The sequence below is a fragment of the Bos indicus genome, chromosome 13 (genome assembly GCF_029378745.1).
Source record: "Bos indicus isolate NIAB-ARS_2022 breed Sahiwal x Tharparkar chromosome 13, NIAB-ARS_B.indTharparkar_mat_pri_1.0, whole genome shotgun sequence".
NCBI classification, from domain to species: Eukaryota; Metazoa; Chordata; class Mammalia; order Artiodactyla; family Bovidae; genus Bos; species Bos indicus.
The window spans coordinates 23,937,782-23,959,281 of record NC_091772.1 but is presented as its reverse complement, the minus strand read 5'-3'; the positions used below and the strand labels follow the sequence as shown (position 1 = coordinate 23,959,281).

The window sequence follows — 21,500 nt, the reverse complement described above, 5'->3', positions numbered from 1 at the left end:
AGAGCTTCACTGGACAAAAAGGGAGAGATTTCTGAAAGGATCCCCTGCAGCTCCCTTCCTCATGAAGCTTTTGATAAGGGAGGACCACCAATCACTCTGTGTTTGAGATACAAAGATGATAACAGTCCCTCCTTCAAGAGGTTCCAAGTCAAGAGAGGCAGGTGGACAGACACTGACATATCTATTTGTCAAATCTGTACACTGTGCAATGTCTCAGCTGTGTCATGGAAATCAAGTCCCTTGATTTTCCCCCAAACTTGAACCAGAGTAGGAAAGTGAAACCTTTGGGTGTCATTTTGGGGGCTCCAAAGGGCTCTGGTACCATAGTCCTTTATGTCTCATCACAGAAAGAATCAGTGAGAAGCAAAGTGATAGCTAAGGAATGATTTATTAGAATAGGATACTTGTGAGGCTTACAAGAATACTGAAGTGGTTTGCCATTCCCTTCTCCAGTGGACCACATTCTGTCAAATCTCTCCACCATGACCCACCCGTCTTGGGTTGCCCCACAGACATGGCTTAGTTTCACTGAGTTAGACAAGGCTGTGGTCCTAGTGTGATTAAATTGATGAGTTTTCTGTGACTATGGTTTCAGCGTGTTTGCCCTCTGCTGCCCTCTTGCAACACCTACCGTCTTACTTGGGTTTCTCTTACCTTGGGCGTGGGGTATATTTTCACGGCTGCTCCAGCAAAGCACAGCCACTGCTCTGGTTCCAAATAGGAAAAGGAGTTCGTCAAGGCTGTATATTGTCACCCTGTTTATTTAACTTATATGCAGAGTACATCATGAGAAACGCTGGACTGGAAGAAGCACAAGCTGGAATCAAGATTGCCAGGAGAAATATCAATAACCTCAGATATGCAGATGACACCACCCTTATGGCAGAAAGTGAAGAGGAACTAAAAAGCCTCTTGATGAAGGTGAAAGAGGAGAATGAAAAAGTTGACTTAAAACTCAACATTCAGAAAACGAAGATCATGGCATCTGGTCCCATCATTTCATGGGAAATAGATGGGGAAACAGTGGAAACAGTGTCAGACTTTATTTTAGGGGGCTCCAAAATCACTTCAGATGGTGACTGCAGCCATGAAATTAAAAGACGCTTACTCCTTGGAAGGAAAGTTATGACCAACATAGATAGCATATTCAAAAGCAGAGACATTACTTTGCCAACAAACGTCCGTCTAGTCAAGGCTATGGTTTTTCCTGTGGTCATGTATGGATGTGAGAGTTAGACTGTGAAGAAGGCTGAGTGCCGAAGAATTGATGCTTTTGAACTGTGGTGTTGGAGAAGACTCTTGAGAGTCCCTTGGACTGCAAGGAGATCCAACCAGTCCATTCTGAAGGAGATCAGCCCTGGGATTTCTTTGGAAGGAATGATGCTAAAGCTGAAACTCCAGTACTTTGGCCACCTCATGTGAAGAGTTGACTCATTGGAAAAGACTCTGATGCTGGGAGGGATTGGGGGCAGGAGGAGAAGGGGACGACAGAGGATGAGATGGCTGGATGGCATCACTGACTCGATGGACGTGAGTCTGAGTGAACTCTGAGAGTTGGTGATGGACAGGGAGGCCTGGCGTGCTGCGATTCATGGGGTCGCAAAGAGTCGGACATGACTGAGCGACTGATCTGATCTGATCTGATCTGAGGCTTACAAATGGGCAGGCCAGGGGGTTCTGCAACCCAAGAACTTAGTGGGCTACAGTTTTACAATCAAAGGAAACCTGGGGAGGGGGAGAAGAGCTTGTTCTTGAGTAGATGTTGTGCTTCCATCAGCAACCCCTCCTCCGGGTTGAGCAGGGCCTTTTTCTTGTCCCTACATAGTCAGAGAGGTTGTCCCGGGGATCATTAACGTTCCGAGCTCACTGGGCAGGATGTGGGTCTCATGCCACCATTGTTTAGGAGCATATCTAGTGCTTCTGTTGCATGGTTTTGTTGCTAAGCAAGACTGCTTTATTTATTTATTTAGTGTGTGTGTGTGTGTGTGTGTGTGTGGTTAAGCACTTGCTCTCTTGAGTAATCATTAACTTTCAGGAGTCTCCCTTATTTCTTCTATTTACAATCCCCTAGTGGGATTAACTAATCACCTATTTTGTCCCTTTACTCTGTCCATATCAAAAGAAGCCATATATCTCTGACATCAGCATGGTGGAGCCTGGGGAGGGAAACTCAGGGTCTGGAATTCTGGGTCAGATGTTCCTGTTCAGCAGCTATTCCCCTCCGGCATGAGCCTTGGGGATGATAGGGTATTTATTGTCTTTTGAAAAACAGTGACATTTCTCTATAAAGCCTCTGCCTCTTTGCTTCTGGAGTTGCTGCTCTGCCCTGCATGTCTAAGTCAGAGTAGGTTCTGATGGGAGGAATTTGGAGCCAGATGAGAGAGGAAGACCTGGGCTTCCTAGGTGGCCTAGTGGTAAAGAATCAGCCAGCCAGTGTCAGAGACATAAGAGACACAGGTTCAATCCCTGGGTTGGGAATATCCCCTGGAGGAGGAAATGGCAACCCACTCCAGTATTCTTGCCTGGAAAATCCCGTGGTCAGAGGAGCCAGGCGGGCTATAGTCCACGGGTTCACAAAAAGTCAGACCAGACTGAGCACTGAGCATACATGAGAGAGGGCAAGAAAGTGGTCGATCTGTCTGCAGTCTCTGGGTATTTCCACATTTGAAGGTCTATCTATTGGCTCAGTTGTTGTCGAACTTGTTTAGGTGTTAATGGTAGGTTTCACACAGTGCGCATTCCACAAGGTAGAGTCCCCCTCCATTTGCCCACTTCCTTAAAAAATCTGTGAGTTTTTAATCACCTATTTTGGGGAGTATCATTGTTGATCTGCTTCTCCCAACAGAAGAGATTTAGGGCAGGATAAGTGTGATAATAACAAATATTTGATTTTTGTCCCTGGTTCCTGACACCAGGTTCTAAAACCCTTGGGATTTCCTGAGTGATAGGAGCATCTTTTGCTATTCATTTTTCAACTACACCTGGGCTTATGTTAATTAAGTAACACTTGATTGTACCCTAAATAGCTTCCAAATTGGTTGCCAGAAGAACAAGCCTTGTGATTAGAGAATTGGAACTTTCTCCTCCCAGATGGCTTGGAAGGGGAGAGGGGCTGGAGATTGAGTTAAATCACCACTGACCAATGATTTAAACCACCATGCCTACTCACTAGAACCTCCATAAAAACCCCTAAATAATGAAGAGCTTCTAGGTTGGAGGACACATCAATATGCTGGAAGGGTGACACACCCAGAGAAGGCGTGGAAACTCCAGTCCTCTCCCCCACATCTTGCCGTAGGCGTTGTTTCCATTCAGTTGTTCTTGAGTTATATCCTTTACGATAAGCCAGTAAATGTAGATAAAGTGCTTTCCTGAGTTTTGTGAGTTGTTCTAGCAAATTTGGAGAAGGCAATGGCACCCCACTCCAGTACTCTTGCCTGGAAAATCCCATGGACGGAGGACCCTGGTAGGCTGCAGTCCATGGGGTTGCTAAGGGTTGGACACGACTGAGTGATTTCACTTTCACTTTTCACTTTCATGCATTGGAGAAGGAAATGGCAACCCACTCCAGTGTTCTTGCCTGGAGAATCCCAGGGACTGGGGAGCCTGGTGGGCTGCCGTCTATGGGGTCCCACTGAGTCAGACACAACTGAAGCTACGCAGCAGCAGCAGCAGCTAGCAAATTATCAAACCAGGGGGTAGGGAGTTTGTGGGATTTCTGCCAGACTGGTCAGCATAAAAGATGATAACCTGGACTTGCAAATGGTGTCTGAAGTTGGGGCAGATTTGTGGGACTGAGCCCCAAGCTTGTGGGTTTTTCTAACTCCGGGAAGTTTGTATCAGAATTGAATTGAACTGTAGTACAACCAATTTGTGTGCAGAAAGATGAAGAAACCCCAAGTATTTGGTGTAAGACTGTTGTGAGTAAAAATGGCACAGAAGAAGGAACCATAAGAATTCCTGTTCCCTAACTATCCCATTTCTCACAAAATCCAACCTTGGAGGAAATAGAGCACAACCATGAACGAGACATAAGCAAAGAGAAAGATAAACTCTTGAACCATCTGACAACAGAAGGGTTAGGGTAACTAACATAGGCAGAGGCTAATGCAGAAAAAACTATTTGTAATAATATATATAATAATATATATTTTAGAGCAAAGCACCAACTGTTATAATACTTTTATAAATATTATAAAATACTTCAATATATATTTGCAGGGTTTTTTCTAGCTATGTCACTGTTATCTAATAATTGCTTATTAACAAACTCCTTTTCTTGTTGAGGTTTTCTTCTTATTTAACTACTGATTATGTAGTTTCTTGGAGAAGGCAATGGCACCCCACTCCAGTACCCTTGCCTGGAAAATCCCATGGACAGAGGAGCCTGGTAGGCTGCAACCCATGGGGTCATGAAGAGTCGGACACAACTGAGTGACTTCACTTTTCACTTTCCTGCATTGGAGAAGGAAATGGCACCCCACTCCAGTGTTCTTGCCTGGAGAGTCCCAGGAACGGGGGAGCCTGGTGGGCTGCCGTCTATGGGGTCGCACAGAGTCAGACACGACTGAAGCGACTTAGCAGCAGCAGTAGCAGCAGCATGTAGTTTCTTTGCTATTCAATTGATGGATGCCTGTTACAATGTAGATTTCAATTCAGTCCTTTAAGAATGTGTTCTGAATTTCTTCCAGAAAAGGCTACATTCAGTAATATCTTGTCTCCCAGCTCCCTGGAAAGGTAATAGAAAGCCTCCAAATGGGCAGTGCTTTGTATTGGAGGCCTGACTCAAATTCACTGATCCTCAAACTTACACATTAGAATCACCTGGGAAGCTTTTGAAAGTCCAGATTTCCAGGCAGCACCCCTGACCAATTAGATTGGAATCTCGGTATGAGATCCAGACAGAGATATTTTTTGTAAACCAGTCGAATTTAGCAGTGGTGGGGTTGTATACCAACTTTAGTGACACTAATGTTAATAAGTTCTGGTAAACCCCTACCATCAGACCAGCCAGACACAGTCTTTTTAAAAACTTCAGGTGATTCTGGAGTGAAGCCAAGGTTATAAACCACTGCTCTAGACAGAGGTCTTACCTGAATTTTACAACCTGGCCTTCCATGGAATTCTCTGATATAAAATGTGATTTAATGAAATAATTTTTCCTTACTCATCTTCCTATTTGATTTTTAATGTGCTGTGCTCAGCTGTGTCTGACTCTTTGCAACCCCATGGACTGTAGCCCTCCAGGCTTCTCTGTCCATGGGACATCAAGGATACTGGAGTGGGTTGCCATTTTCTATTCCAGGGGGATCTTCCTGACCCAGGAATCGAACCCGAGTCTCTTGTCTCCTCCAATCACAGGTGGATTCATTACCATTGTGCCAGAAGGGAAGAGTCTAGAAAACCTAAATAAATAGAACAAAGCAGCTATTAAGGTGAAGTTCATGTGATTTCTTTCTGCTCATTCCCCACATATTTCTCTCATGAGCCATCTCTCCAAGCTTAGAATAAAGGCCAAAGTAGGTAAAAATAGCAATGAATGGTCCCCACTATCTCATTTCATGACCTTTATTGTTAGTTCCTCTTTTTTTGAATTTATTTTTATCTCTTTACTTGCTATAGAATTCTTCTACCTATATGGATACAATACTGAATTTATTTTATGATTTGGGACAGTTCAGTAACAGAGTTGGTGAAGTGCGTGTTAACTCTATAAGCAAAAATAAAAATTAGTCATTTTAGCATAATATGACCATCCTTGGGATTTAACATTTTTTGTGTATGTGGTTTACATCCTTTTTTCTATAAATGTGGTATATCACATTCATTTTTAAAAAAAGTTTTATTGGAGTACAGTTGACTTACAATGTTGAGTTAAAATATGTACATATATCTATTCTTTTCCCATACAAGTAATTACAGAATACTGACTAGAGTTCCTGTGCTATACAGCAGGTCCTTGTTGGTTATCTATTTTATATATAGCAGTATGTGTATGTTAGTCCCAAACTCCTAATTTATCACTCCCTATTATTTCCTGATGTTGGCTCTGCATGTTTAGTGACCAAGGATGTTTCCAAAGTCCTTGGCAAATTTTTCTAGAGAATTAGTTAATACTATGGACAGGGAGGCCTGGCGTGCTGCAATTCATGGGTTCGCAAAGAGTCGGACACGACTGAGCGACTGATCTGATCTGATGTATCTGTGGTTCTTTATTCAACTTCATTAAAACTGAGCTATCAATTCTAAGTATTATCCAAAATGTGAATTAACACTTTTGTTGTCCCTTGATCTGAGCCAGTGTAGACTGTAAAGTTCTCATGAAAATGGTGACCTCTTATTCACTCATGTATTCCAGTGTCAGTAGAGCACCTGACCCAGTCATGGTCCTTACATGAATCAATTAAGGGTTAAACAATGAATACACAAATAGACAATGCTTGGATGCAAACAGCTAGGCACTTACTTGAAGTCAAATCAGAGAGAAGATCACAGATAAGGCCGATGGTGTATGCCTACAACCAGGGCATGATTTTCAGGGAAAAAATCAAAGTTCAGGCAAAACATCCACAATTTCTAGTCAGTTGTCAATGGCGGTGATTATGCAGACATAAATGAACATCTCTGAGTAACCGTGACATGCTGAGAGTAGTAGAAAGTCAAAGTGAGTGGCATGCATAAATCAAATTAGATAATTTCATGAAAGATGGAGATAACTGTGATTTAAGTCCCTGAGAAAAGCTCCGTGGACTCAAGATAAGCCTTTAAACACAGGCAGGATTTAGAGATGGTAGGAGAAGGAAGAGTAATCCAAGCTGGAAAACGGCAGAGGTAAAAGACTAGAGTTGGGGGTGATCTGGGAGAGCATGAAGAGGCAGCCAGGAGAGGGATCAAGCCTGATCGGAAGTTTCCTGGCAGAGAAAATAGAGCAACCATGTGTGTGTGTGTCTGTCTGTCTGTGTATCCACGTGTGTTTCATGTATTCTGATATCCACGTGTGTTTCATGTATTCTGATATCTCAAATATCAGAATACATGAATTTATCTGGTAGAAAATATGCAGGTGAGGAACCAGAAACAGTTTATTTTTCTGTTTATTGCTATGATAATGGTAATAGTAACAGTTTATCACTATGATAACCTACAGGTGATACACATCTGTAAATGAGTATAGCTAATAAGAACTAGAAAGAAAAGGTATTAAGATGAGGAGTCTAGGGCTTCAGCACTGGTGTTCCATGAAACAAGGAGAGGGAAGAGGCGAAGATGATTCTAAGGTTAAAAAAATCTAAGTAATACTCACCAAATTAATAAGAAGATGAGAGGAAAACACAGATCTCTCAACATTTTAAGACAGCATCTAAAATCCTCTTGTTAGGAATATGAAGACAATCTCAGGTAAACAAACTGGAAGCAAAGATCTGTACATTTCAGTGATCAGCTCGAAGATGTATCAATTACTAGGTAATTTTAAGCAGACATTTGATATAATTTATTTTCAGAGGCACAGATGTACCTTATCATCAATGCAATTAACTTCTAACCAAAAATATTCATCCCAGTCTCTGACAAGCTTTCTAATATGATCAGAGAAAAAAAGGTTTTCAGTAGGGCAGTCATGTGTATAACATGTTCTGAAGATTTATATCATCCTTGAATTCATAGGCCAAGGTACATCTTTTAGTAATCCAAATAAAACACAACCAGAAAGGGAAAGAATAGTAATACATTTCTGTATCAAACACACATTCTGAATAAATTTTATTTGTTTTAACTCTTTCAGATAGTAAAATAGATGGAAACATCAGTACAATATTCTTCAGTGGGGCAATAATAGATATCCTTTTTAAATACTCCTAGCAATAATGTTTCCAGTTACTTATCACAGCAGTCATGAATAGCAACTACTTACATCATTCAGTAGTTGTGGTAAACAGTGCCCGTGTTCTCTGAATAAAAAGAATGAAGTCATTTGATCAGATTCTTCTATTTTCCCTTATCTGGTTCTTTACTCTTAAGCCATCTCACTAAAATCATCCTCCAAATGTTTAACTATCTATTCTCTACCCATATTCAAAGATCTGGTCAAATATAATTTCCCTTTCTGAAATTCAATTGCACTTGCTGTCTTTTACATCTTGTCTTTGTTCAGGCTGCTAAAACCCAACAGTCATAGACAGGGCAGCTTATAAACCACAGAAATTTATTTCTCACAGTTCTGGAGGCTAGGAGTCAGAGATCAGGGTGCCACCATGATCACTGGAGGGTACCCTGTGGGTTGCAGACTTCTCACTCTCCTCTTGTAGCAGAAGGGGGAAAGAGCTTTCTTGGGTCTCTTTCATAAGGGCACTAATTGCTTATGGGGACCTAATTACATCCCAAAGCTTCTGCCACCTAATAACCTCATCTTTGGGATTAGGTTTAAATATATAAATTTTAGAGGATCATATTCATCCTTTGTTGTTGTTTTGTTGCTCAGTTGTGTCCGACCTTTGCTACCCCATGGACTGCAGCTCGCCAGGCTCCCTGTCCATCACCAACTCCTGGAGCTTGCTCACACTCATGTCCATCGAGTCAGTGATGCCATCCAACCATCTCATCCTCTGTCATCCCCATCTCCTCCCACCTTCAATCTTTCCCAGCATCAGGCTCTTTTCCAATGAGTCAGTTCTTCGAATCAGGTGGCCAAAGAATTGGAGTTTCAGCTTCAGCATCAGTCCTTCCAATGAATATTCAGACTCATTTCCTTTAGGATGGACTGGTTGGATCTCCTTGCAGTCCAAGGGACTCTCAAGAGTCTTCTCCAACACCACAGTTCAAAAGCATCAATTCTTCAGCACTCAGCTTTCTTTATGGTCCAGTTCTCACATCCATACATGACTACTGGAAAAACCATAGCTTTGACTATATGGACCTTTGTCGGTAAAATAATGTCTGCTTTTTAATATGCCTAGGTTGGTCATAGCTTTTCTTCCAAGGAGCAAGTATCTTAATTTCATGGCTGCAGTCATCATCTGCAGTGATTTTGGAGCCCAAGAAAATAAAGTCTGTCACTGTTTCCATTGTTTCCCCATCTATTTGCCATGAAGTGATGGGACTGGATGCCATGATCTTTGTTTTTTGAATGTTGAATTTTAAGCCAACTTTTTCACTCTCCTCTTTCACTTTCATCAAGCGGCTCTTTAGTTCCTCTTTGCTTTCTGCTATAAGGGTGATATCATCTGCATATCTGAGGTTATTGCTATTTCTCCCAGCACTCTTGATTTCAGCTTATGCTTCATCCAGCCTGACATTTCGTATGATGTACTCTGCATATAAATTAAATAAGCAAGGTGACAATATATAGCCTTGACATATTCCTTTCACAATCTGGAACCAGTCCATTGTTCCATGTCAAGTTCTAACTATCGCTTCTTGACCTGCATATGAATTTCTCAGGAGACAGGTAAGGTGGACTGGTATTCCCATCTCTTGAAGAATTTTCCACAGTTTGTTGTGATCCACACTGAAAGGCTTTAATGTAGTCAGGGAAGCAGAAGGAGATGTTTTTCTGGAACGCTCTTGCTTTTTCTATGATCCGATGAATGTTGGCAATTTGATCTCTGGTTCCTTTGCTTTTTCTACACACAGCTTGAACATCTGGAAGTTAATGGTTCATGTACTAGTGAAGCCTGGCTTGGAGAATTTTGGGCATTACTTTGCTAGCGTGTGAGATGAGTGCAATTGTGCTGTAGTTTGAATATTCTTTGGCATTGCCTTTCTTTGGGATTGGAAGGTAGTGATGCTTCCTAAGGCCCACTTAACTTCACACTCAAGGACGTCTGGCTCTAGCTGATATCCTGGCTCGATCATGGTTATCTGGGTCATTTTTTTCCTTGGAAGGAAAGTTATGACCAACCTAGACAGCATATTCAAAAGCACAGACATTACTTTGCCAACAAAGGTCCATCTAGTCAAGGCTACGGTTTTTCCAGTGGTCATGTATGGATGTGAGAGTTGGACTCTAAAGAAAGCTGAATGCCGAAGAATTGATGCTTTTGAACTGTGGTGTTGGAGAAGACTCTTGAGAGTCCCTTGGACTGCAAGGATATCCAACCAGTCCATCCTAAAGGAGATCAGTCCTGGGTCTTAATTGGAAGGACTGATGTTGAAGTTGAAACTCCAATGCTTTGGCCACCTGATGTGAAGAGTTGACTCATTGGAAACGACCCTGATGCTGGAATATATTGAAGGCGGGAGGAGAATGGGATGACAGAGGATGAGATAGTTGGATGGCATCACCAACTCAATGGACATGAGTTTGGGCAGACTCCAGCAGTTGGTGATGGACAGGGAGGCCTGGCATGCTGCGGTCCATGGGGTTGCAAAGAGTAGGACACAATGGAACGACTGAACTGAACTGAAGATCTTTTTTGTGTAGTTTTTCTGTGTATTCTTGCCACCTCTTCTTTATATCTTCTGCTTCTGTTTGGTCCATACTGTTTCTGTCCTTTACTATGCCCATCTTTGCGTGAAATGTTTCCTTAGTAACTCTAATTTTCTTGAAGAGATCTCTAGTCTTTCCCATCCTATTGTATTTTTCTATTTCTTTGCACTGATCACTTAGGAAGGCTTTCTCATCTCTCCTTGCTGTTCTTTGGAACTCTGCATTCAGATGGGCATATCTTTCCTTTTCTTCTTTGTCTCTTCTTTCTCAGTTCAGTAATACCTCTCACAGTAGTTTCTGGAAATTCTCTCCTTTATGAATACACAGCTAGAAGCCTGGGAGAAGAGCCTCAGAGCTTTCATGCCTTTCCACCCTTCTCCAAGGCTTCCAAGTACCCTTGATGTGGCTCCTAAAATCCCTAAGTAACATTAGTTCCTCTGAGCCAGTGTTCTCAAGATGTGCATGGGCATAAGGGGCTTTGTTTTTCAAAGAAAATAAAAAAGCTTCCTTAGGTCTCTAGAGAAAATGTGCCTTTGGTTCTCTTCCAGTAGGCGTCCCTGGTGGCTCAGTGGTAAAGAATCTGCCTGCCAAGACAGGCAACATGGGTTTCAATCCCTGGGTTGGGAAGATCCCCTGGAAAAGGAAATGGTAGCCCACTTCAGTATTCTTGCCCGGCAAATCCCATGGACGGAGGGGCCTAGAGGGCTATAATCCATGGAATCTCAAAGAGTCAGACAGGACTTAGCCACTAAACAACAACAGTGTATTCTTAACAAACAATGGAACAATTAATTTTTTGAGTTGTACTTTAGGAGTTACCACAATTAGGAAAGGCTTGTTAAAAGCCCGATTCTTCTTTTCTAAACTCACCCTCATCCTCCTCCTGCCCCTGCCTCCTTTCTTGTTTCTTAAACCAAACACTTGCTGGGTTTTGCGCTCCACCCCAGGCCTGACAAGGAGATGTTCCCTTGCAGAACAGGGACCATGTCAGAAAGCACTTTTGTGTTGCCCATAATCTTCAGGGCCGCCTTTCCCTCGGTGACTGTTCAGGACTATTATTCAGTTACATTTAATTGGGCTGGAATAACCCTTTGTGAAAAGGGGTGTCGGGGGATGGGGATGCAGAAGCCTCTCAATACACCTTCAAATGTAGGTGGAAAAGGAGAAAAATGAATGTATTAGGGGATAATTCCAGAAAGTAGGAGGGAACAAAGGACTCGAAGAACAAACAGGCTCTGAGAGAGTCCTATGAAAGCAGCATCCGCGGATGACTACAGAAAGGAAGAGACGGTGATTATCCGAACAGGCAAAAAGGCTGGCGTATTGTCCTGGCCGGGTGCCAGGCGCACGTGACACTCTGGCGAGGATTATCAGAGCTTTTCTGCTGGAGCAGGGCTCGCATGTGTGCTGAGAATGTGTTCTTTCTCTGGGCTTGAGGTGACAGACAGCCACATCACACACCATCCCTTTTTCCATCTCGGTTCCAGCCAAGCAATAAACCCAATCATCACCCAGTCTGTCTCACCCGTGTGGTTTCCCCAGCCAGCTGAGCAAAATATTTTCAGAATGTGGAATGTAAACAAGGTTCCCACTGTTAGCAATTCTGTGTCATTTACTTGTGGTTATCTTATTTTCCTTTAAGTCACATTTAAATTCAAAAGATTGCCAGCCCGCATGATGCATGTAAACAAATCAGAAATATAGATTAGAATGGCAACTGATTAGTTAGCAGTGGAAGTGTCTGTGTAAATGGAAGAAGAGGGGAGGAAATCTATTATGCTCCTGGGATATTGCTTCTCCACAGGAAATTCAATTGTGAAAAGGGCTTTAAAAGCAATGACTTTAGTCATCTGGGTTTTCTACACACTGGTTACAGTAAATGCTAATAGAATACCTAGGCAGAATCTCTGCTGGTACTCACGTGATGCAGCTTCACGAAGAGAAACAGGGAGCTGTTCTGAGATGGGGGGTGGGGGGGGGGGGCGGGGAAGTCCTGGGAATCTGCCTTCCCAGACGGTGATTGCAAAGTGTGTGTTTCTCATGCTATCAAAGAGGTTTTTCAAGAAAACACAATTTCCTAGGTCCGTTATTTCCTATTTGAAAGTATATGTCTACCATGTTTGCTGCTAAGTGATAAAGGTGGCGGGGACCTTCTGCTCTTTACAGAGAATCCAAGTCAAGACTTGCCTTCATTTATACATTTGCTCTGAAACATACTCTGTCTTCCGAATCAATAGGGAGCTTAAATGAGGCATAACAATTGTGTTATTTATCCATAACCTATAGGATCAATGTGTTCCTGGCACAATGCCATGACTTATACATTTTCTAAAAGCCTGTTGACCCATTATAATTACCACCTTTCTGGTATTATTTGGGAGCCGATAAGTTAACATAAGAATTTGCTTTAAAAGACATTTCTTTGAATCTTTCATGATACCTTCTGAATTGGGGTTAGGTAGCAATGCTGGGGTCACAGAAAAGTTGGGCAGATGTACCCCTGTGAACTCACCACATTCCATCTTCTCTGGCTTCTTCCTCCTTCATCTAAAAGTAATGTTTCCAGCTCACCCCATCAGTCACATCACACTTTCTCAAGTGACGTCAGCTGTATCAAGACTCATAGAATAATCTTCCTCAGAATACAGAATAAAGCCCCGTGGAATGAGGTTGTGTGCCTTACAAGATTAGGCACCTGGAGAATTAGAGGAACAATCGCCTTGAACCACAAATTATTTGGATCATTTGGCAAAAGGGAAAGCGACTTCCTCTACCAGGCGAGTTTTGAAGAAGTTTTCATCTGAGAAGAAGGGGATAGCTCCTTAGTTGTGTTAGGAGATTGGAGAGAGATAATCCATGCTTTGGGTTGAATGGCTGTACGGATAGGTTTTGGCCCCACACCTGAGTACTCTGACAAAGAAGTGTGAAAGTTCATTGTCATCAAATAAAGCCCAGAAACCAAATAAAACCTTCCTCCTATGAGACAGATGGAAGTTTAATATTCCCACACCTTTCTGATTCCTTTTATTTGATTTTTAAAAGTTTTTTTATTGTTGGCCGTGCCGGGCCTTTGCTGCAGCGCGCACACAGGCTTTCTCTAGTTGCAACATGCAGTGGCTTCTCACTGCAGCACGAGCACTGGAGCTGGCAGGCTTCGTGTGATGCATGGGCTTTCTAGTTGTGGCATGCTCGGACTTAGTTGCCCTGCGGCTGTGGAATCTTAGTTTTCCACCAGGAATAGAACCCATGTCCCCTGAATTGGAAGGCAGATTCTTAACCACTGGACCGCCAAGGAAGTCCTTGGTTCCTATTAGAAACTTAGATGCAACTCAATCTCTTGTTCATTTGCTCTGAAAATAAATCATTTATGATCAGTTATGGAATAATGATGGTCAATCTCATGGGAATATTTTGCTACACTGTTCTACGTTCTCTGTGTCTGCAGTCTCCTATTTTTCCTCTGCACAAACCTCTTCTAATTCCTTTTAGTGCATGCATGGACAATGTGGAAGCCAGACTTTAATTAGGCATCTGCTTTGAAAAGCCACATCTTGAGCATTTTTGTGAGAACTGTTTTCATTGTGAATAATTCTTACTGAGAGAAGAGTCTTTCTTGATCTAACTTGAATTTCCTTGATCTAAATTAAAACCATGCTTGCCCATTTTACTATGAGGAGAAACATTTATTCCTCCCACTCAAAATTCCAAATTGGCCCATGAAGGAAGAGGTATCTACCTACACCCCTAAAGAGATATTGGAGGAAATGTTGAAAGGCTTGACATTCATCAGGCCATGTTTCCCTCTTATGAATGGTCACCGTGTCCTGTCTGGCCTCAATTCTCCCTTCCTGGATGGACAAGAAGGACCAGTGCTCTCCTCTGCTTTCTGTCCTCCAAAGGTTACAACATGCACTAAATCCCACCCCATGCCTCTCTCCCCAAGGGAACTCTGGGGCCTGAAAATCTTCAAGGAAAGGAGTGATGATCCTCATGTCAGGCCCAGATTATAATCACTTTCTTTAACACACTTCTGCTGGGTTGGTGGGTGGGAATATACACAGGAGGAGAGTCTTTCATCATGTTTAAAAAATGTGCCTCTTGGTCCCTGTGTGGTCATGTACGCTAAGTCACTTCAGTCATGTCTGACTCTTTGCAACTCTGTGGATTGTAGCCCGTCAAGCTCCTCTGTCCATGGGATTCTCCAGGCAAGAATACTGGAGTGAGTTGCCATGCCCCCCTCCAGGGGATCTTCCCCACTCAGGGATCAAACTTGCATCTCTTATGTCTCCTGCATTGGCAGGTGGATTCTTTACCTCTAGGGCTACCTGGGAAGCCCATTGGTCCCCATAAGATAGGTCTTCTTCTTAAAGAATATATTTATGTATTGGCTATGTCAGGTCTTAGTTCTGGTGCACAGGCTTCTCTCTCAATGTGGGGTTCAGGTTCCAGCGCATTCAGGCTTAGTGATTGTGGCACCCATGCTACGTTGCTCTGTAGCATGTGGGATCTTAGTTCCCCTGCCAGGGACTGAACCTACATCCCCTGAATTGGAAGGTGGATTCTTCACACTGGACTGCCAAGAGAGTCCCTACTGCTGCTGCTATGTCACTTCAGTCGTGTCCGACTCTGTGCAACCCCATGACAGCAGCCCACCAGGCTCCCCCATCCCTGTGATTCTCCAGGCAAGAACACTGGAGTGGGGTGCCATTTCCTTCTCCAATGCATGAAAGTGAAAAGTCAAAGTGAAGTCGCTCAGTCGTGTCTGACTCTTAGTGACCCCATGGACTGCAGCCCACCAGGCTCCTCCGCCCATGGGATTTTCCAGGCAAGAGTACTGGAGTGGGGTGCCGTTGCCTCTAAGATGGGTCTTAATTGAGTGTATCTGCCAGAGGCTGGAGGAGAGAGTGGTCTTAGGCCCTGCTGTGGTCTGAATGTTTGTGTCCTTCCCAAAAATTCATATGTTGAAATCCCAATGGCCAATGCAATGATATTAGGAGGTGAGGTATTTGGAAGGTCTGGAGAGTGGAGCTGTCATCAATGGCCTTAGTACTCTCATTTTGAAAAAGACCCAAGTATCCCTTTCCGACATGTTCAGACACAACAAGAAATCTGCAACTTAGAAGAGGACCCTCACCCAACCTTCAGTTCAGTTCAGTTCAGTCGCTCAGTTGTGTCCGACTCTTTGCGACCCCATGAATCGCAGCACGCCAGGCCTTCCTGTCTATCACCAACTCCCAGAGTTCACCGAGACTCACGTCCATCGAGTCAGTGATGCCATCCAGCCATCTCATCCTCTGTCGTCCCCTTCTCCTCCTGCCCCCAATCCCTCCCAGCATCAGAGTCTTTTCCAATGAGTCAACTCTTCGCATGAGGTGGCCAAAGTACTGAAGTTTCCGCTTTAGTATCATTCCTTCCAAAGAAATCCCAGGGCTGATCTCTTTCAGAATGGACTGGTTGGATCTCCTTGCAGTCCAAGGGACTCTCAAGAGTCTTCTCCAACACCACAGTTCAAAAGCATCAATTCTTTGGTGCTCAGCTTTCTTCACAATCCAACTCTCACCACCATACATGACCACTGGAAAAACCATAACCTTGACTAGACGGACCTTTGTTGGCAAAGTAATGTCTCTGTTTTTTAACATGCTATCTAGGTTGGTCATAACTTTCCTTCCTTACTGGCAGCCTAATCTCACACTGACAGCCTCCAGAACTGTGAGAAATAAATTTCTGTTGTTTATAAGTCACCTAATATGTGGTATTTTTGTTTTGGCATCCTGCATGGACAAAGACAGAATCCAACACCTAATATCTGTGTATTCTCCTTAGAGATTACTGTTCTTATAATTGAATTACATGCAAAATAAGACACTTGGAGTGATCCAAAAAGGAACATGCCCTGATCTCCATCCTGAAGAAGTTTTCAGATTTCTCTCTGTTGGTTGAATGATTCCAGGAACCTTCCTATTTCCTGCAGCCCTTGTTTTATAAGATGGTAATAATTTTATAGATTCCTTTCTGGACATCTCTAGTTTCTCAACTGTGATTCTGAGAGTGTATAGAGTATGCTAATAAGGTCCCATCAAAATGAAATAGTACTCTGTCATCTTACAGAGTCAAAGCTGTGCATTTGTGTTAAGCTTTAAAAATATAGTGTTCTTGCCTGGAAAATCCCAGGGATGGGGGAACCTGGTGGGCTGCAGTCTATGGGGTCGCACAGAGTCTGACACAACTGAAGCGACTTAGCAGCAGCAGCAGCAAACAATGGGTACCACTTTGGCTGTTCTGGGAGCATCTGCAAGTGGATCACACTCTCTGCCAGGTTCACACCTCTGGTGTCATTAGCTGGGAGCAGATCTCCCAGCCTCAAACACACACACGGCACGAATCTCAGCACTCAGCCATCCCCTCTTGCTGTTTAGTTTAAGGACAGCACAGGTCAGGGAGCCAAATTACCCAAGAAGTTAGATGAAATGTCATTGTCAGTTCAAAATGTGTTGACCTGTGTTGTGAAACACAGCAGTGATTCTGACTGAACCAGAGTCCTCCTGCATCCCAGGAAACCCCCTTTACTGCCCCGATACTCCCTCACTTCCCTGAAACACAGGGTACACGTTTAATCATTTTAAGTGAAAATTTTGTGAGCGTGGGGCTAAATTCAAGCCCAACAAAATGATGTATGCCTAGGCACTTGGGGTGGGACAAGAAAGATAAGGATTATCAGAAGCAGAGAGAAAATCTTTGGAAAAAGATTGAAAGAGTTTTTGGGTTTTTTTTAAGGCAACTTTTGATTACTTTAAAAATTTAGCTCAAGTTAACTTTAATATTAACTAAGCATTCTGTCCACTGATATCGGGTTTTCCTGGGGTATAACTTGAAGCCTGTTGTATTCCCAGTGTGCCCTGTGGGTGATACCCTACACGGGAGCTGCATAAAGCACGCTTTGGTTTTCAAGAGGCTGCAGTTTTATCTAGTTGTGTTCTCAAGCATTGCAAGGGCATTGTGTTCTGGTCCAGGTGTGTTTTAGAGCATTGCAAGTTCTGGCTTTTATCCAACTCACAAAGGAAGCGCTGACTCAAGCAGCTGCAGTTCTTATTTCTAGGATCACCTCTTTGCAATGACCAGGGCCCTCTTTTCAAAATGAAAATAACAACTTGGGAACTATACTATGTTTTCTTCTTTTTTAAAATCTTGAGATTCTTGAGGTTTCTTCTGATTTCTCAAAATTTGAAGTTAATGAGCCTGCTTTAGTCAATATTCCAAGTATCTGTCATTTAAACTCTATCACCTCAAACTCCTCTTCCCAGGAGTAGGTCAATATTAACAGTTTTGTATGTATATTTCTAGATCCAGTTCTATGCATTTTTTATTGTGATAAAATATGCATAACATAAAATTTACTGTGTTAACCACTTTGAAGTATGTAGTTCAGTGCATTATGTACAAAAAAGTTGCGTGCTTCTGGATTTCTGTGTCATCCTTGTGCAGCGACCATGCCAATCTTCTCTGTGTGGTTCCAATTTTAGTCCATGTGCAGCTGAAGCAAGCACTCTATGCAATTTTAAATGTGCATGTTCCAACGTTATAAATGTAATCATACCATACTAAGGAAGAAAAAAGGAAAAAAGAAGGTGAAAGACAGACATGCCTGGTAAAACAAAAAATTTGTGACCAGCAGAAATGCAGAAATGTGAAAAGAACTCTTCAGGAAGGAAAATGATAACAGCTGGAAATCTTAATCCACAAAATGGAATGAATAATGCCAGAAATGGTAAACATGTGGGTAAATGCAAAAGTGTTCTTTCACCTGCTTAATCTCTTTCAAAGATATCTGAGTAAAGCAGACATAATAAAGTGAAGAGTTTATAATGTGCAGAAGCAAAATGTGTGACAACAAATGCAGAGGGCCAAAGGAAGAAGGCAGAGGTGTCCTGTTGTGAGGTTCTTACAAGTCACATGAAATGATGAAATATTATTTAAAGGTAGACTGTGACTAGTGTGATTACTTAAATGACCCTAGAGCAACCACTAACAAAGTGTTTAAAGGAGATACAGCTAGTAAGCCGTGCTTCCCAAGTGGCAACGTTATAAAAGACTCTTTCTGCCAATGCAGGAGACGCAGGAGATGCTGGTTCAGTCCCTGCGTCAGGAAGATCCCCTAGAGTAGGAAATGGCAACCCACTCCAGTATTCTTGCCTGGAAAATCCCATGGACAGAGAAACCCAGCGGGCTATGGTCCACAGGGTCGCAAAGAGTCAGACACGAATGACTGACTGAGCACACACAGAGCTAGTAAGCCAGTGTGCCAAGTTGCTTCAGTCGTGTCTGACTCTTTACAACCCTATGGACTGTATAGTCCACCAGGCTCCCTGGATTCTCCAGGCAAAAATACTGGAGTGTGTTGCCATGTCCTTCTCCAGGGGATTTTCCCGACCCAGGGATTGAATCTGCGTCTCTTATGAGGTTGAATCTGCGTCTCTTATGTTTCCCTCATTGGCAGGTGGCTTCTTTACCAGCAGCAGCACACGGGAAGCCCTAAGTAAACCAGTAGTGGAAATAAGAAAGAATCATGAAAAGACTCAACTACTACAGATGAATAAAGAAACAAAGGGAAACAAGGACAAAGAATAGATTAGGACCAACGGAAAACAAATGACCAAGTAGTAAATTTAAACCTAATCACATCAATAATAACAGTGAATATAAATCGTCTAAACAAGCCATTATTACATAGATCAAATCATTATGTTGTACACCTAAAACTAATATGTTATATATCAAGTATAATGCAATTTTTTTAAAAAAGCACTCCATTAAAAGACAGAGATTGTCAGATTGGATAAGAAAAATAGAGACCCGACTATATCCTGTCTAGAAGAAACTGACTGTAATATAAAGATATGAGCAGGTTAAAAACAAAGGGCAATTTTTAAATTATCTAAAAATTTTACAAAAGAGAGTAAAAAGATAAATCCATGCCACAGAAGCACTATGTAAATATCATCCACTGGCTATATGGTTACATACATTGTAGAAAACTCTAAGGAATCTACCAAAAAGCAATTAGAATTAAGTGGATCAGAATTTGTAAAGAATTCACAAAATAGTAATAGGACAAAGACAACCTGATTTTATAAATGGGCAAAAGATTTGAATAGACACTTCACCAAAGATATACTGGTGGCAGATAAACACAAGGGGGAAAACACCCATCATCGATCATATTGGAAATGCAAATAAAACCACAAAAGGTTATCACTCTCCATCCTCATAATAACCACAGTTTTTTTAGATGGGCAATATCGAATGTGGACAAGGATATGAAGCAACTAAGGCCCTCATACACAGCTGATAGAAATGCAAAGTGGTACAGCCACTTTGGAGAACTCTTTGTCAATTTCTCATGAAGTTAAATATAGATTTACCATATGACCTAGAATCTGCTTCTACGTATTCACCCAAGAGAAATGAAGATGGACATCCACATAAAGACAGCAATGTTCATAACTGCTTTCTCCATAATAGTCTGAAAACTAAAAACACACTACTTGCTGTCAACAGCTGACTAGAACAAATTATAGACCACTCCCTGGCAATGTAAAGGGACAAACTCTTGAGATGTGAAATGACATGCCACACTGAAATTGGGATTTGTTCTTGTTCTGTCACTGCCTCCCCACCATACACACACACACACACACACACACACACACACACTCACACACCCCTCTGCCACTATATACCCCTTGAGATCAGGAACTGTTTCCTCTTCCTTCTTATTCCCAGTGCCTAGCACAGAGCCTGACCTACAGTGATTGCCCAGAAATTATGTATTGAATGAAAGAATATTATTGCTGTTCAATGTTCATGATGTTCTTTTTTTAAAAAAATATTAATGTATATAATGGGCTTTTTCAAACTTATTTCTTTGGCTGCATCGAGCTTTAGTTGCGGCTTGTGGGCTCTGCATTCCGTCATGCAGGCTTCTCTCTGGTAGTGATGCAGGGGCTCAGGAGTTGTGGCTCACAGGTTTAGCTGCCCTGAGGCATGTGGGATCTTAGTTCCCCAACCAGGGATCAAACCCGGATCCCCTGCATTGGAGGGTGGATCCTTAACCACTAGACCACCAGGGAAGTCCTCATAATGTTCTTATTAATGCCAAGTCAGCCTGCATATTTCTGAGGGCTTTGGGCTCTTTTCTCGTGGATTCTGTTTGATGAAGCACACACTCCACTTTGACTTCCAGATGCCTGGTCGGCAGAGTTGACAAGGGCAGTAATGGAAGCTTCTGCACTCCTGCTCCAGCCTTTCCTCTTGATCCTCAAAGGGTTGGAGCCAAGGTTTCTTCCATTCCTCCTTTGGGTTCAGGCGCAGCGCCAGCCTCAGCCCCAGCATTTGAATCATATGCTCCTTTGGCCAAGTTTTAAGAGCCAACTTGCACTTTGGCTGTTGCAATATGTTCTGACTCCTTCGCGTGTGGTTTGGGCTCATTGATATTCAAGAACTTGCAAACAGGAGACCTGTCTCACCGGGAGGCTGGGCAGTGGATGAAGGGCCACTTCCTGGTCTCCCTATGGTGTTGGCCAGGCTGCTGTGCCCACTAAAAATAGCCCAGATGCTCCCAGAGGAATTCTTTAAGCCCCTGTCCAGATGGAACAGATCTTTCTTCATTGAGCTTTGGGTATTTTGGCCTCCAGAGATGAGTACCCAGAAGCCCATGTCACCCTGGAAGATACTAACTGCGTTTTCACTTCTTGGGGCCCCTGATATGTATTCGATTCAGTTAAAACTGTGTTCCCAGGTCCAGTGTTATACAGCAGCTGAGAAGGAACACCAGAGCAGAGAGTAATGTCCACGGTGGCAGAGGTTGCTGCAGTTCCATGGGCCAGCAGCCAAGGAGATTGCTTTTTCTTGGAATAGGTTAATATTTCTGCTTTTTATTTTCCTGGTTAGGTCATAGACTCATAGTACAAGCATGTCTTTGCTTCCCTTAGTTTAGCTAAGCCGTTTTCCAGAATAAGCACTCTAGCTCCTCAATTGTATACTGTTATGTCACATGCGTGTGTATATGTGTATG

At 42.7% G+C, this 21,500-nt stretch overlaps 1 long non-coding RNA gene and 1 other non-coding gene across 4 annotated transcripts in view; one reads left to right on the top strand and one right to left on the bottom strand.

Annotated features, from left to right (window-relative positions):
- The window catches only part of LOC139186456 (uncharacterized), a 331,485-nt gene that overhangs the window by 296,114 nt on the left and 13,871 nt on the right, over positions 1–21,500 (top strand). The gene's annotated exons all lie outside the window — the stretch shown is intronic.
- LOC139186700 (U6 spliceosomal RNA) lies at positions 17,868–17,973 on the bottom strand. The gene has a single exon (XR_011570372.1). It is a non-coding gene; the product is annotated as a U6 spliceosomal RNA (small nuclear RNA).